The 16306-nt window shown below is 38.2% G+C and overlaps 1 long non-coding RNA gene across 1 annotated transcript; it reads left to right on the top strand.

The window, feature by feature from the left end:
• The first annotated feature begins 8442 nt into the window (after positions 1-8442).
• Positions 8443-13825, top strand: LOC144377285 (uncharacterized). The gene is made up of 2 exons (XR_013438137.1): positions 8443-12506; positions 13186-13825. It is a non-coding gene; the product is annotated as an uncharacterized LOC144377285 (long non-coding RNA).
• The last annotated feature ends 2481 nt before the right edge of the window (positions 13826-16306 follow it).

Genomic DNA, 16306 nt, shown 5'->3' with positions numbered 1-16306 from the left:
TCATACATGTTACATGAGTGCTCTGTCACTGAGCCATGACCCAAGCCCCCAGGTTTTGTTATTATAGCTCTGTAGTATACTTTGAAGTCAGCTATTGTGATACCTCTAGCATTGCTTTTTTGGCTTTGGATTGCTTTGGCTATTCTGGGTCTTTTATTCTTCTGAATGAATTTTAGGATTGTTTTTTCTAGTATTGTGAAAAATGTCATTGATATTTTGATGGGGCTTGCACTGAATCTGTACATTGCTTTTGGTAGTATGGTCATTTTAAATAATAATAATTCTGCCTATCCATGAACATGGGAGGTCTTTTCATTTTCTGAAGTCTTCTTCAATTTCTTTCTTCAGTGTTCTGCAGTTTTCATTATAGAGGACTTGCACCTCCTTGGTTAGATTTATTCCTAGATTTTTTTTTTGAGGTTATTGTGAATGGAATTATTTTCCTGATTCTTTCTCAGCAGATTCATTATTGGCATTTAGGAAAGCTATTGATTTTTGTATGTTGCTTTTGTAACTTGCTACTTTGCTGATTTGTTTATTAACTCTAGTATAGTCTTTTAATGAAGTTTTTTGAATTAATTTTAAAATTTTATTTAAATTTTATATAAGAAATTTTTATATAAAATTATATAGAAATAATTTTAGCAGCAATGAGTTTTGAAATTTCATTTATAAAATATATTTAAAATATTAAAATATTTTTTAAACAAAATTATTTTTAAGTTTAAATTTATGCATTTACTAAAAATTCAATTGATAAAAACATGCACTTGTTCAAATGCACATTTGTACTTCAATCAGGAGCTAGATGAAAGTGTTATGCTTACTTCAGAGTTCAGCTTATTTCTCTATTTTATTTTGGGCATAAAACACCAAGAAAATCCTGATTCAAACAAATACTAGTCACAGATTTTAACGTAAATAAAATAAAATAAAATAAGCCTTGAATTTCCTAAGATATGCTTCAGATAAACTGAGTGAAAGTCCCTGAAAGAAGAATAGTAGAAAAGTTTTGTTTTAAAGTTGAATCACAATAATTTGAGAAGAGAAGTTGTTCACATTTTTAGGCAATTAAAAAGTATACAAGTCTTTCAGTAGATACTAAAGCCATTTATATATAGCATATATGGGGCTTTCTATTTAATCATGAAAATATATATAACTTTTTCTCTAACTGGACTGATTACCTGTTACCCCAGAAAGCTTGAAGTATAGTTTAGGCAATTCTAAATCTTTTTTCCTTTATGGGATTGCATCTGTATTATCTAAATATTGATATAGAACTCAGGGTGGGGAGAGGGACATCTGGTCTACCATTGTGGGTCATTGGTGTTACTTCCCCTGAGATGTGGGTGTCCTTATCTGGTTGGCATTTGCTTATTCCCTGAGATCACCCTTTTCTAGTTCTGACTGAAAGGCCTCTCCAGGTTCAAAATTTTTCCTATTCCCCCCGCTTCCCTTCCTCCCCTTCATATCAATGATGGATGCCCTTTTGTGTTATATGGCAAACAGTTTGTCGAATTTACCACATCTGCATCATGATGAATGTGTGTGTGACAAGGGAGATGGGGGAGCTTTCCCAGCCCTTGTGTCAGATTTGTAGCTAACCTTCCTACTCCAGCCCCTGCCAGGTATTAGAGATGGTTGAGTTCTTCAGTGCTCTGAGCCTCCATCAAGAAAGACATAGCAAGCCTCATCTGCTCTGAGCACCCTAACCTCGTCTGGGGATTACCAGCTGCACTTCTTTCTGAGACTCAGTCTGGGATCTGAGACAGGAATCCCATGCCAACATGAAACTCATCGCCTCATCTCTGGCACTTCTTTCCCCTCTCTGGGTTTCCTTCTTCACAAGAATACACTCTGGGAAGGTAGCAATCTCAGCGGACACATACTGTCAGTGTATACGTATCTATAAGGGTACATAGGTAGAAGAGTTTAGAGCAATTCAAGTAGAAGTACAAAGATGAAAAGAGAAATGTCACTGCAAGCTCTGGACAAAAACACGAATCTGTCATCACATGCTTATGACAGTCCTGGTTTTCCAAGGATTATTTGTAGAGTAATTAGCAAAACAGAATTCTTGCCCTGGTCTCATATATCTGCTTCTCCCCTGGGGTGTCCCCAGCTCAATATTTTCACCACTACTCTCCCACTTGCTCAGGCCAAAAAAAAATTTGTGCTATCCTTACTTTCTTTTTGTTCCTTACCATTTGTGGTAAGACATTGCTGCTCTCTCAGCACCTTTCAGTCTACTGCACTATCCTCTTTCTGCTGGACCCTGCTAGCTTCTTAATCACTTTCCTACTCTTCTCCTGTCAGCCCTCTGCATCCATTACCCAGAGGGTGAGAACAATCATTTAAACACCTGAATCAAATCATATCTCTCCTCTGCTTAAATGCTCCTTCAAATCTCCAAATCTTGCCATTGCTGGAAGGATAAAATTCAATTTTTCCCCTCACAATTTAAATGATATAGCTCCTGTCAACCTCCATGACAATTCCTACCACTTTTCCCACCATGACCTATCTGCATACCCTTTATATCTATGAACTTGTGAAACACATCCTTGATTAACATCTCCACATATAGAATGTTTGCCCTCTCATCTTTGTATAACTGGCATTTTCTCAACAACCCAGATCCAAGTGTTACTTCTTCAAGGAGTCTCTTCTAATCACCTCCACTGAAATAGTCAAAACTCATGTTCCCCACGACAGTTGTATTTAATATATTTTAAGGTGAGTTTGGATCATATCTTCCTAAAATACCTGAGGTATAATTATAGAGCTTGAATGAATCTTAGTTTTAAAACTCAGCATAGTAATGTAAAAAGTACTATTTGATATAACCTTCACAATCAATTTTTTTTTTGGTGTGTTATATAGCAAGAAGAAATAATAGAATTTACCGATCTGTGTCCTAAATGGGCTTATGTAAGTGGTGTTTCTATTCTTTGCTCTTGGGACCATTTCTCAGAAAAGTATCTGAACTTTTTCTTACATTGTTGAATACATTGATGTGAACATCAACTGCTATCAGGTTCTTTTGAGAGAATGTGGACAATGGGACAGATCAACTACTCCCTTACAGAGTCATATTGGCATGACCCAATGCAAGGATTTTGTGTCATGTACTTTTTAAAAATAGTGTCCCTGACACATATCCACTAAAATAAATTAACCTTCCCATCTTGACTCATATTTTGGAAACAGCAACTTCACATGCCAGTGATGATGTGAGAAGCAGGGTTGGGTCAGGGTGGGAATGCACCCAGCAAGAAGATGGCAGTTGGACAGGCCTTTTAAAAGTGTTTAGCTTAGCAGTACAAAGGCTATGAGCATAAACCTAGATTTTTACCAGCCTGGGTTATAATTCTAACTCTGTTGCTTTTTAGATGGGCAGGACTTAAACTCTCTGAATCCAGGTATTGAGACAAAAGGTATAATAGGGAACAATTAGAACTCTTTGTTGAAAGAACTACTGGGCTAATGCTTGCAAAACACTTAGAATAGAACCGTGCACATACTCAACTCTCAATGAATGATGACTATTATAATTGATGATTTTTAAAGCTAAAATTTGGCCTTTTGCAATATCTGAGCAGAAAAAATGGAAAGATTCAGCCATCTCTCTCATTTGTTTTTCTATCCAAATCTTTTAAAATAGCACTTTATTTTTCTCCAGAGCCTGATTTCAGAATGTGGTTTTATGAGTGGTAGGCTGGACTCAGCAGAATTTGTGGAAGGATACTTGTGGAAGTGAGCCCACATCTAAGTGCAGGGATATATTTTTGAACAGAGCTGATTTCACATTTTCATCTACTTTTAATTGGTGAACAGAATTGCCACCCCAGCCTTGGATTTTAGCTGGTACCAACAGCCTTAGTGAAAATGAACCTCCAGATCATTAAATCTGAAAACTTCCCCTTCACACTTGAACACTTGACACATGCATCCCTTCTGTCTTGACTGCTACGTGGACTTATTAAGCATTTCTATAATACTTTCATAAGTTGGCTGCTTTTCATAAGTGGCTCCTTACACTGCCCTTTATTAATGGTAAGTACAACAGTCCATAATTTATAGATGAGGAAATTGAGGTACAAGACAGCCTACTGTGGTTTGGCCAATGACACCCAAAGTTAAGCCCTGGAATTGGCATCTCACTGCTGAGTCATGGTTGACTTTATCAAGGAGAAATTTCTCCATGGAGGAGTCAATGCATTTAAATAAAACACAACAGTGATGACCTCTTCTCTACCTAAGAATGAAAAATACTTTCTATAGTCATACTATGGTAACCAGAGAAATCACTATACTATCAAATCTGCCTAAGTCACTTTTCTGTGTGAAACCTTGTTCGAGTTTTCTATTATCTGAGGGAAAACCCATTTCCTTAACAGGACACATGTGGCCTTCTCTGTTTTCCTCAGCCAGCCCCGACTTTCAGTTTTCCTGTTGGCCTATATACACAGAAGAAACTTACTCTACCTCATTTTCTCTAATTTAGGAATATTTCCATTTTCTAGAAGTCTCCCTAGGTTTCTCAAGGCTGGTTTAGTTTGCTCTTCCACATACTCCTGCAGCACATTAAGATTTATACTGTTAATCCTACTAAAATGATGTCTTTAGTGTTTCCCCAAAGTCTGCTCTCTCCTCAAGGACAGATTACACTACTTCATTGTAGATCCCCAATTCTTAGCACCACTGCCTGGAGACAGTAGGGTACAATAAATATTTTTAGATTTTATGAATGAACAATATTCCTTATGATTTGACATTTTCCATTTCACAAGACTGTAAAATTACTATTCTTTGTGTCAGAGGCTTTGATAAATACTGCAGGTACAATACGTTATGGTTGGAAGCTTTAACAGTAAAATTGCTTGCAGTGTCAGCAGGGAAGGAAAGTGAGTTATGAAGCTTACCGTTCAAGGGGTTTGGATGCAAGATACATCTCATTCTAGTCTCTTGGTCTTTAGCAAAATCAGGGTGACCATACAGTTATTCACATGGGTACAACATTGATAGTAGAAGTGGGCATTTTTAATAATTATACTTTTACATAAGTACAGACCAGGACTGTGCCAGTAAAGCAAGTTCGTTGTCACTGTAGGTATCTTCTGGGTTATCCTAGTAAATTTTCCAGAGTTACATTCCTGGTTTAACTGACCCATGCAATGGGCTCAAGCCGCTGCTGCGTGAGAAATCTCACATTTGTCCTAATTGAAACAGCTAAGGGACATGTTGCCATCACTTTCCAAACAGCTAAGGGACATGTTGCCAGTCCTTTTCCTAAAGTAACTCTCTAAACTTAGTGGTAGCTGTGTCTCAGTGACAGTAGCAGGTGAGAGAGGCAGTTAAGCAGTATTCAATTGCTCAGTGAAAGTTTTGGCACCTGAATTTGAACATGAAGAATGCTAAGCAGGGAGCTGAAAGATTTCCAGATCAACTGAATTGCTTAAAGCTGCCAAGTTGGCCTGAGAGCCTTCCTTTGTGAGTGAGATATGGATGATAGTTGAAACCACCCCTTAGCTGGAAAATGCAATTTAAGCATATGTTTAAAAAGTGATGATTAAAATATTACTTTTTGTGGAGATCTTTGGTGTTCCTGAATCCACAGCTGTGCCCAGTGCTTAGCTGTGCAGAGGGTGATTATCTTTCAAGAACAGGATGGTAGCTCCCCAATCACGACAGTGTAGGCTTTGGCCTTGGCAAGAGCTTAGGAGGTGAAAGGGGAGGACTTGTATATTAGTAATAAAGGTGAAAATCCCTGACACCTAAAGGTGTTGAAATTCTGGTTCACTTACTTATCTTGTTTTGGCAAAGGTCCTGTATTAAATGGAAGAGGATATGTTCACATTACTAAAATCTCTTTTCTCCAAATTTATGCCCATCATCTACATCTACAGAATATAGTAACTTGTAGTCAACAAATTCATTGAAAGAATACCATAGTCATTGCTATTATAATGACTTTGGATCAGAATGAGAAATTCTTTTATATTAATGAAAGTTTAGGAAATGGATTACATTTAACACATGCCATATCAATAAACATATAGAGATGACTACAAGAAACAAATTTAAAGACAACTTCATCAAGCTGAAGTTGACCAAACCCTAGACTTACAGTGTGCTATCCCATCTTATCCTTCATCTAGTGTAATATTAGCGTATTTTTAAAAATGTACTACTTAGTTGACAGCAGGTGCATTTGTAAAATGATATTATTAATTTTCTAATTCCAACTTCTAGGTCGGAGATGTAAGGATGATTTGAGACTGGATTCCTTCAAGATAAAAAAAAAACAAACTAAAATATATGAAGTTGTAGTGACTATACAAGTCAATTGCTCTAGCTACATGCCGTTACCTTTTGAGGAAAAATAGTGCACTGTGTGCAAAAAAGAAAGTGACCCGCTGCTTGGCATAAAGAACTCAAATTGAGCACTGGATGTAGCTCAGTGGTAAAGCACTTGCCTAGCCCGCCCAAGGCCCTGGGTTTGATCCCCAGCACTGAAAAAGAAAAGGCCAAAACAAACAAATAAACAAAGAACTGTAATTGATAGGATGAGTATAATGTAGTCAGGAAGCAAACTGGTTTATACAACTCTCCTTAGCTAAACAGCAACAGGTATTTCACATCCAGAATAACTGAGGGATTTAGAACAGGACTTGGGGGAAAAAATCACTCCTCCAATGTCATAAAAGAAAAGAGCATTGGTTATGATTGCCTTCCTACTGACTATTAAATTGCCTGGGTTCACACACAGCTCCCCTATATACTAGTTGTGCGACTTGAGGAAGATACCTAGCTTCACTCTTCCATCTTTAAAACAGGAATAGCAAAAAATAACCACTGTGTATGGTTTTTGTGAGGACTGGATGAGATTACACTTAAAAGCATTTAAAGTATTGGCAATAAATATAAAATAAAAATTCAATAAATATTATAATTATTAGAAGCCCAATTATTTGACATTATGGCTACAATGTTTATTTCCCGTTGTGCTTGACTTGAGTTGATAACATCTGTGAATGCTTATATTTCATATTTAGGTTCACTACGAACATTCTGACCTTCAACACTGATTTGTCCCTAGGTCAAGGAGCTCTGGAAACAAGGTACATTGAGTGCCCCACTTTCCCAAGGCGCCTCAGTGAGTCCTAGTCCTCCGGCTCCACTTGGGCCTACCATTGTTTGTTCAGGGGAACTAATGGGATCGCAGCACCAGAGCGGAACCAGAGGCCATGGATGATCATATTTCTCAGGAATGTATTATAAATCTTGTTTATCTCTGTTGCTATGTTTTTTTAAAACTATTTTTTTTTCTTTTTCTGTATTTTTATTCTAAAGCAAAAATCAATAAAGAGGCCGGGTTAAATGTCACAAGATGTGGGTATTAAATTTCCCTGGGAAACCATATATTGGGATGGTGAATTGGCCCCAAGACCTCCTACCAAACTCTAAGAACATCTCGTCCTCTCTTGCAGGCGCATCCTTCTTTTCTTCCAATAACTTTAACCACAAGAATACTCATCACTTTCCGCTTGGGTTGCTTCTCTTCTATTTTACTTCTCCAGCCCTTCCAATGTATTTATAGCCAGTTCCTCAAATTACATTACTCTTGTTTGAAATTCCAAAACTGATGGGCTGAATAGAGAACTAACTAAGCGGACTTGAGTAGGAATTTTGACTCTTCTGACAACTCTCTATATCTTGTTCCTATTACTAATCTCCCTGAGTTCCATTTGTATAAAGATGGGGAAATAGTAAACTCACCTGAGTTGTTTGAGTTGTTTCATATGATTGTTATGAGGACAAAATAAAACATCAGATAGCAAGCACTACTATTTCTGAGGTTATTTACTCATTGTTAAATCCATTTATATACAATTTCATCTTGCTGCAAACATTTAAAAAAACAAAGTACTTGTGACATTGTTTTCCTTCTGAAATAGTATGCTCAAATTGAACCAGTCTCTTTTAGTTTCTAAAATAGAATGTATTTTTAGAACAGCTTTAGGTTCATAGTAAATTTAGTAGAATGTACAGAAACTCTTTTTTTAAAAATATTAAACTAAAATATGACAAAAGTATTTCCTGATTTGTTCCCACAAAGAAAGGGAATGTTCTCCCTTTGCTAGCCTAAGCTTTTATTGTTCATTTCCAGTAAGTGAAAAGTAAACAGCTGGGTAGAGCCCTCACACACCCCTCTTGAGACCTAGGTCCACTAAGTATGTTTAAAAGTTATTTGCATGGCTGATGCTCTGGCCGATTTTTAACCTCTACAGCATTTTTAAAATTTAATTTTAGAATTTATTTTAATTAGTTGTACATCACAGTAGAATGCATTTGTACACTTCGATATATCATACATAGATGGGGTATAATTTTTCATTTTTCTGAGCCTACATGTTGTAGAAACACATGGGTCACAGTAATTAATATATAGTCTGTTTCATTCTACTATCCTTCCTATCCCCATATTTGCTGACCATCAGAAAATTTTATTTATCACATTTGGTGAAGAGCTAGACTAGACTGTTCAATAATTATGAATCTGTTTGCTAGAAAATCTTGTCACTGGAATAAGTCATTTCTAAGTAACTGGAGTTTTCTCCTTTCATTCCCCTTTCTCCTAACTGGGAGCTGCTTCGATAGCATCCTGATACAAAGCACAATGAGATCATTGGATATTGATTTAAAAAGTTCAGAACAGTCATAATAAGTCTTCTCATCATATCAACATGTCACCATCAGGGGCATGAAGGAGAATAAGACATTGTCCCTTCTCTCAGGGAATTTACTATTTATTTTGAGTCAGGGATTGTACTAGTTGCTTTATATTTGCTGAAGCATATATAGGTAGGTCTTATGTGCCCCATTTTATTGAGAAGAAAACTAAGGATCCAAGAGATTAATAATTTCCGAACAGGCTAGAAACGTGAGATACAGTGAGATGAACTTTTTGTCTCCAAATTCATACAAATGTGTCTCTCGCATACCCTGACTGGTGGCCCTCTCTCTATAGCATATAGAGGTCAACCCAACTGTTCCCTAAGGGAGTAAATGCCTCAGAAATTCAAATCATTGGTGATGCAAGAAATACCTACCCACTACAGCATTTCTGCCTCTTTAGTTTCACTCTGGGGGAGTATACGAGAACTTGCTGCTGGCATGGCCATCTTGTCTTTGGTCATGTTTGAGACCTTTTTCAAAGACTTGGTCAGGACAGTGTCTTAGGGATTCTTTCCTTCTCAAATATTTTCCTTTATTTCTGATTCATACCAGCGAAACAGAATTTCCAAATAAACAAGCAGAAAGTACATTGGAATGACTTTCTGCCCGGAGTTCTGATTGCTCTCACAGATGACATCTTGGGTCCGTCTCACCACACATTATTTTTTGAATCTTTTCCTCTAACTCAAGTATCTCTGGTAACCAAATTTCAGTAACTTCCCCAAGGCCACCTGAGGTTTGGAAACCAAACGGGCACTTCTAAGTCTGTTGTGGACATTCCAAGGCACGCAAGCACGAAGCTGAGGTCAAACACCATCAGAGTGGGGGTTGGGAAAGGGGAGGAATGAGAGGTTCATGTCTTTCCATTGTACTGGAATTTAGCTGGAATGACTGAAGGCAATTTCATTTTAAAATCTTTCCCCCCTGTCACCTCATTAACACCTCCAATGAAAGACAGCTGTGAGACTGTTAACTCTTTGCTTGCACGTTCTTGAAAGTGCTATTGGCTGGGATCTCTAGTCCTTGTGAGAAGATACCCTGCTGTCACCAATCTGGGTATCTGTAGCTTGAAATGAGGGTTTTTCTAAGACCCATATTTATACCCTAATAGTGTGCGGTTCCACAGAGCGAGATGTGTACTTCTGCCAGGTTTTGCATATTTTGAGCTCTGACTCCATAAGCTGCAGTATGTTGGTTTATTTATTTATTTTTTTTAACTTGGCTGCCTCAAATTCTTTTTGGAAATAAAAACGAGAGCGTATGTGAACATTCATTAATTTATTCACTCTTTCATTTGCTCACTCACACGTTTAATAAATCACACTGGAGAAGTGCCTATTTTATGCCAGGCAACACGTCACCATCAGGGATATAAAAGAGAATAAGATGCTGTTCCTTCCCTCAAGGAGTTTACTATTTAATGTAATTTAAAACATTTTTTTTTTCAAAATAACATGATAAAAGTAACTGTGGGAATGAAGATGAGAATCAGTAAATCAGAGTAGACTAAGGGAGGTCAGGGAAGACAGAAGAAACTATTTGAGCTGTTTTGAAAAATAAGCAGGAGTTAGCTATATGCAGAAGAGCTGAGATGAAAAAGCAATATGTACAAAAAAAAAACACAAGAGAATGTTTTGGGAATGATGTAAAAGACTAGCTTTGGGCGTAGTGTAGTGAGTTTTGATGTAGTGGATTCTGTGGTGTGTGATCCCTCACTTCAGGTTTGAAACACACGTTCTTTCAGTTTGGGGGAGTAATGATGACTGTACCATCTCAGCTGAACCCCTTTGGGGGAATTGTCACTAAGCAAAGGAAGCTTTCTCGTCCTAGTTCTTGTAACTTCTCCCAGGACAGTTGTGCACCTAAAATACACAGGTGTAAAAACTGGGTTCCCTTATTTCAACAGACAGTTCTAAAAATAATTCCATTTCAAAAGCTTCCAGTAAGATCTTCTGAAGTTTCTGCCTCACCTTCTCCTTCTGTCTATTCCTGCTTTCCAGACCTTTTACAGCTGATGTGTCCTGGAAGATGCTATAAGCATGGATCAAATAAATAAACAAATTCTTAAAAAGTGGCATGCTCAAGTGGAAAAACTCTATATGGCCATAAAGTCCACCAGCTGAATATGTTCATTAGAAGAGTCTGGACATCTCATTTATTTAAGTGATCAGAAATATGCTGGTGAGAGGCTCCAGCATTCAATGATGGCCAATGGTTGGCACTGCAGTTAGAAAATTCAGCTGATAAATATGATGGTGATAAAAGTCCGGTGGAATATAGGCCAGGTGGTGATAGGTGACTACCAGAAGCAAGGATATTTTTTATTCTAAATGGAAAATTTGGAGTGTTAGCTTAGTTGGGGAGTTATGGAAATAGTTAATGGGATAGTGTCTCCAGGGGAAAAATAGATGGGGTCAGAGTTATTGCTTAATCTACATAATCAAAAGCAATAAAAGATAGATGATCAGAAGGTTGAACACTATTAACCTTCAGCCTAGTCTCTAGACCTGCAATAGTTTTTGGACCTAGAACCCCAAAAGAATTGCCAAGTCTCCAGCAGAAATTGAAAGAGGAGGGGAAAATTAATTATGGTTCATGTATGGGTCAGCCCAATATATGGATGTAAGTAAAAAATGGACTATAGCTGCATTACAGTCCCAACCAGCAGTGACCTTAATGGAGAAAATAGTAAGAAGAAATCCTTCTAGTGGACAAAGGTCCTAATGGTATACCTAGTCGAACACTGTGTGGAAATAAAAGTAGTCCAAGATAAAAATACATAAGACCCATGAGAAGGGATAAATTCCTTTGTTGGTTGGCCAGAGGCCTAAAAAAGAAATAATAGAATTGTGGCACAAAGTGATCTTGAAAAGAGATATATGCAGACCTAAGGGAGTCCGTATAAAAGTACTTATCTTTGTACAACATGCTAAGCATCCACCAAGGAAAAAGCAATAAACAACACAAAGACATCAGCTAGATCTCTCATCAGCCAACCCAATGTTGGCTCAATAGATAGATGTTTCAATGGAGTAGATATATTTGCAATAAAGAGAATCTTCATGGACTCCTTTGCATGGACTTTTACTCACCAAAGCTAACCTAGCTACTTCTGGCTGATATCAAGTGTATCAGCAATGTAGATCAATGATCAGCTGCTGACATAGTGCCATTCTTTGAGGATATCAACTGTATAGTGGCAAGTTGATTCCATTAAAACCCTCCAACCTTGAAAAGAAGCAACCATTCATCTTGATTGCAGTCATAACATATTGGATATGAGTTTGATTTAGGCAAGGCCTTTGTCACCATTACAGTGCAGGGTACACCAATGAGGAATTCTATATAATATCAGTGGACATATTTTGGCAAAAAATTGTAACAGTGGGCATATGGCCATGGAATCCATGGAACTTATCTGAGCTACTAACCTAATAGACCTAAATGCCTACAACTGAGCTCCAACTTTGAGATTATAGCCGTGACAATGGGACACCATCCCCCCATGATGTGATACCTACTCTACATCAATGATGAGTAAATATTTTGTTCATGGTAGGAGAATACATTGGCCTAAGAACATAAGAATAGAAATAAGTGGATTCTTTTATTGTCATTCTCAATGACTTACTTTGGAGATGTATACTTTCTCCTTGCACAAGTCTTGGATCATTGTGTTTAGAATTCTTTTTTTTTTCCAGGAGGAGCACTTATCATGGAAGACACAACATCTGGTCACTTCAAGCATCATCCTGCCTGGGGTAATTGCCTCTGATCATCAGGTGGTAGTAAGGCTGCTATCACATTAGGGATACAGAGAACTGTGTTTTGCACACAGGTGATCGATCCATGGAGCATCCCTTAGTGCCTCTCTACTACAGAACAGTGCAGCAGAAAAAGATTGGGGAAGATTCAGGAGACTAAGGGCTCAGACTTCTTAGGGTTGAAGTTCTGAGTCTTCCCATTAATAAGCTGTCTAGACCAGCAGAGGTGTTCACTGACAGTAAGAGGAATCTAGAGAAGGTGATAGAGGAGGGGACAATGAGAATCAATTTCAATACTGAGACCTGCTACAGTGGTGGGGTTTGAAGCTTGTCCACTTCCTCTTAACCTCTTTTACCACCACATTTGGTTCATATTCTCCCTTGGCCAAATTATGCAGCCCTTTTTCATTATAATATCCATAAGGAAAAAGACCAGCCAGAATCCACAATTTGCTGTCTCAAAAACTAATTATATGAGGCAAGTGGGTCTGAGAAGTGCAAGGGGTGGACGGAAGTGAGTGCTTTATGATATTACCCAGATTCCACTTGAGGGTTAGGATAATAATCCCCAGCAACTGGACATCCTGGTGATCCCAGGATTAAATGGGCCCCTACCCTGGTAATTTTCCTCAGCCAAAGACAGTATCTTACTCATATTCCCCCTTTTTCCCCATAGGCAGCCTGAATATAATGACTGGACAATGTGGATTTAGAAGTCTATTCCTCTTGCCTCAACAAGATCACTTCAAATCCAGTGCTCCCTCTAGAATTGTCTATGGCCCTTTTACCACCACATTTAGTTCATATTCTCCCTTGGTCAAATTCTGCAGCCTTTTTCCATTATAATATCAAGAGTACTCTCTGGGCAACCTCCTGTATGCGTATGTATCAGAGTCTCAGAGACTGATTTCTTTTGACCCCAACCTAGGGCTAAATAAAGGGTGTGTATGAGTTAAGGCAAAGGTTACTCTATTGTTTCTGATAGACCTAAATAGAAAACAGCTTCAGAAAAAGGAGCTTATGGTATAGTAGTTCAGATGGTTTAGGCTGGCAAACAGCTCTGCTCTATGTGGTTTCTCAAGGATCCGGTTTGCTACTATTTCATTGATCCGCAGCTCCCTTGAGTGTTCATTTGATTGGTTAAAACTTTTCCCCACTCCATATTCTAGCCCATAGGAATGGCAAAAAGTATGGAGGCACACATATGTATTGATTTACAGCTCAGAACTGGAAGAGGCCCACCCTTTCAACGTGCATTGGGAGAACCTAGTCCTACCTAGAGACTTATGTGTCTATCTTAAGTGTTATTAGAGAAAGGAGAACATATTTTAGTGAGCAACATTTGCAGCATAGCAGAGGCTAGGGTGGAAAGCAGGAATCATTTCATGTATAAACAGAATGCTAAGCTAAAATGTTCAACTGATCTTTTGAAAATTGTGGAAAGCCATGAAACAGGGCAAGGATTGGATAATGAATAATTTGTAAAATAATTTTATTGTGAGATAAGCCTAGCAACTAATCATGTAAAAACATTTTCCCCCCACAACCTCACCAACATTTATTGTTGCTTGTATTATTGACAATCGCCATTCTGACTGGAGTAAGATGAAATCTTGGAGTAGATTTGATTTGCATTTCTCTAATTGCTAGAGATGTTGAACATTTTTTTCATATATTTGTTGATCAATTGTATTTCTTTTTCTGTGAAGTGTCTGTTCAGCTTCTAAGCCCCATTTATTGATTGGGTTATTTGTTTTTTTGGTGTTAAGTTTTTTGAGTTCTTTATATATCCTGGAGATTAGTGCTCTAAGGTGCATAGGTAAAGATTTGCTCCCATTCTGTAGGCTCTCTCTTCATGTTATTGATTATTTCCTTTGCTGAGAAGAAGCTTTTTAGTTTGAATCCATCCCATTTATTGATTCTTGATTTTACTTCTTTCACTTTGGGAGTCTTGTTACAGAAGCTGACTTATAAAGATTTGGGCCTACTTTTTCTGGTGGGGTTGTAAATTGGTGCAACCATTATGGAACATGGAATGGAGATTCCTCAAAAAACTTGGAATGGAACCACCAATTGATCCACTTATCCCATTCCTAGGTTTATATCCAAAGGACTTAAAATCAGCATACTACAGTGACACAGCCACATCAATGTTTATAGCAGCTCAATTCACAATAGCTAAACTGTGGAACCCACTTAGGTGCCCTTCAACAGATGAATGGATAAAGATAATGTGGTGTATATACACAATGGAATGTTACTCAGTCTTAAAGAAGAATGAAATGATGGCATTTGCTTGTAAATGGATGAAACCCGAGAATATCATGCTAAGCAAAATAAACCAATCCAAAAAAACCAAAAGGCTGAATTGAATGTTTTCTCTGATTTGCAGGTGCTAATTCATAATAAGGGAGCAGGCAGTGGGGTAGGGAAGAATAGTGACTTTGGATTAGGTAGAGGGGAGTGAAGAGTGGGGAGGGGTATGGGGGTAGGAAGAATAGTAGAATGAATCTGACATTATTACACTATGTACATATATGACTAAATGACTGATATGATTCTATATCATGTACAACCAGAAAAATGAGAAATTATTACTCCATTTATGATGTGTCAAAGTGCAATCTTCTGTCACGTGTAACTAATTAGAACAAATAAAAAATTATTTTAAAAACTATTTTTTTCCTCTGTATATAATATGACAGATGTGATCTCTAGTCTGAAAGTAGTCAATGTTCTCCACCTTCTCCTTGTAAGGAGGAACAACCTGAGGGAAAAACAGATGTTACTGTGCCAGAAAACTGTGGATGAGTCGTTCTCAACCTCTCTTTGGAAGAAGAATTAGCAGAGCAGTTTCCTTTTTCCCATTCCCCAAACAACAAAAGCTGGGCCTGAAGATGAGGCTTTACTGAATTACAAAATGCTGAGAGCTCTCTAATCATGGAGGAGCTGGGGGAAGAGAGGGTTTTGAGCTCATTTAGGTCTTATCAAAAGATCTGAGCTTGGCCTAACCTGGATTCTGCCTCTATCTTTATAACTTTCCCAAACTGCTTGGTTTCTCTGGCATTCATCTCTAAACTACAATGTCTGTTGAGATAATCTAGAACTTTCTCTTCAGCAGAGAAAATTTAAAAAGGGTCTTAAAACTGAAGCTTGGAACAAGCGAGATTTAAAGCTCAAGAAATTTCTGTGGAATTTAATAAAATTTTGATTCTTAGTTTAGCAAAGTAAATCATTGCTTGGCCCTCAGCCCACATAGGAAAACTACCTTCTAACATCACAGGGAGCACAACAATCAGCCCACAGAGATTTCTGTGCCCCCCTAATTGACTGTCTAAGCGAGCAGATGAGTTTTCTTTTTATCTGCTTGTTCCAGATGCCAATTCCACTGAATGATGAGTGAAGGGGAAATTCCAAGAGAAGGCCCCTGGACAGCCAATGGCCTCCCGGAGTCCATCTCGTATATCATAAAGGTTCAGGGATGCAGACGCCACGACGATACATGCAGCGTGCTGCTTTCCTCGTGGTGTTTTGATGTCTATGGGAAAAGAATTATGAGAGATTGGCCGTTTAAACCGGAGCAAGCCAAAGCTCGCTAAATCGGCATTCAGTTTGGGCAGCGGAGCACATTCTCAGTTTCAGGCAGCTGCCTCGGGAGTGACAGACACATTTCCACTCCTCTGGCCTGGTTCAGAGGGGAAGAAAAGCCGTCCCTGCCTTTGACGGCTGGGGCTGAGGGGACCAGATCCGAGGGAGAGGCTGAGCCCAACGCAATGAACTGAGCTGGAAACTCACCA

This window comes from Ictidomys tridecemlineatus, chromosome 4 (assembly GCF_052094955.1).
Source record: "Ictidomys tridecemlineatus isolate mIctTri1 chromosome 4, mIctTri1.hap1, whole genome shotgun sequence".
NCBI classification, from domain to species: domain Eukaryota; kingdom Metazoa; phylum Chordata; class Mammalia; order Rodentia; family Sciuridae; genus Ictidomys; species Ictidomys tridecemlineatus.
The sequence above is the reverse complement of the archived record's forward strand: the minus strand, read 5'-3'. Positions and strand labels throughout refer to the sequence as shown.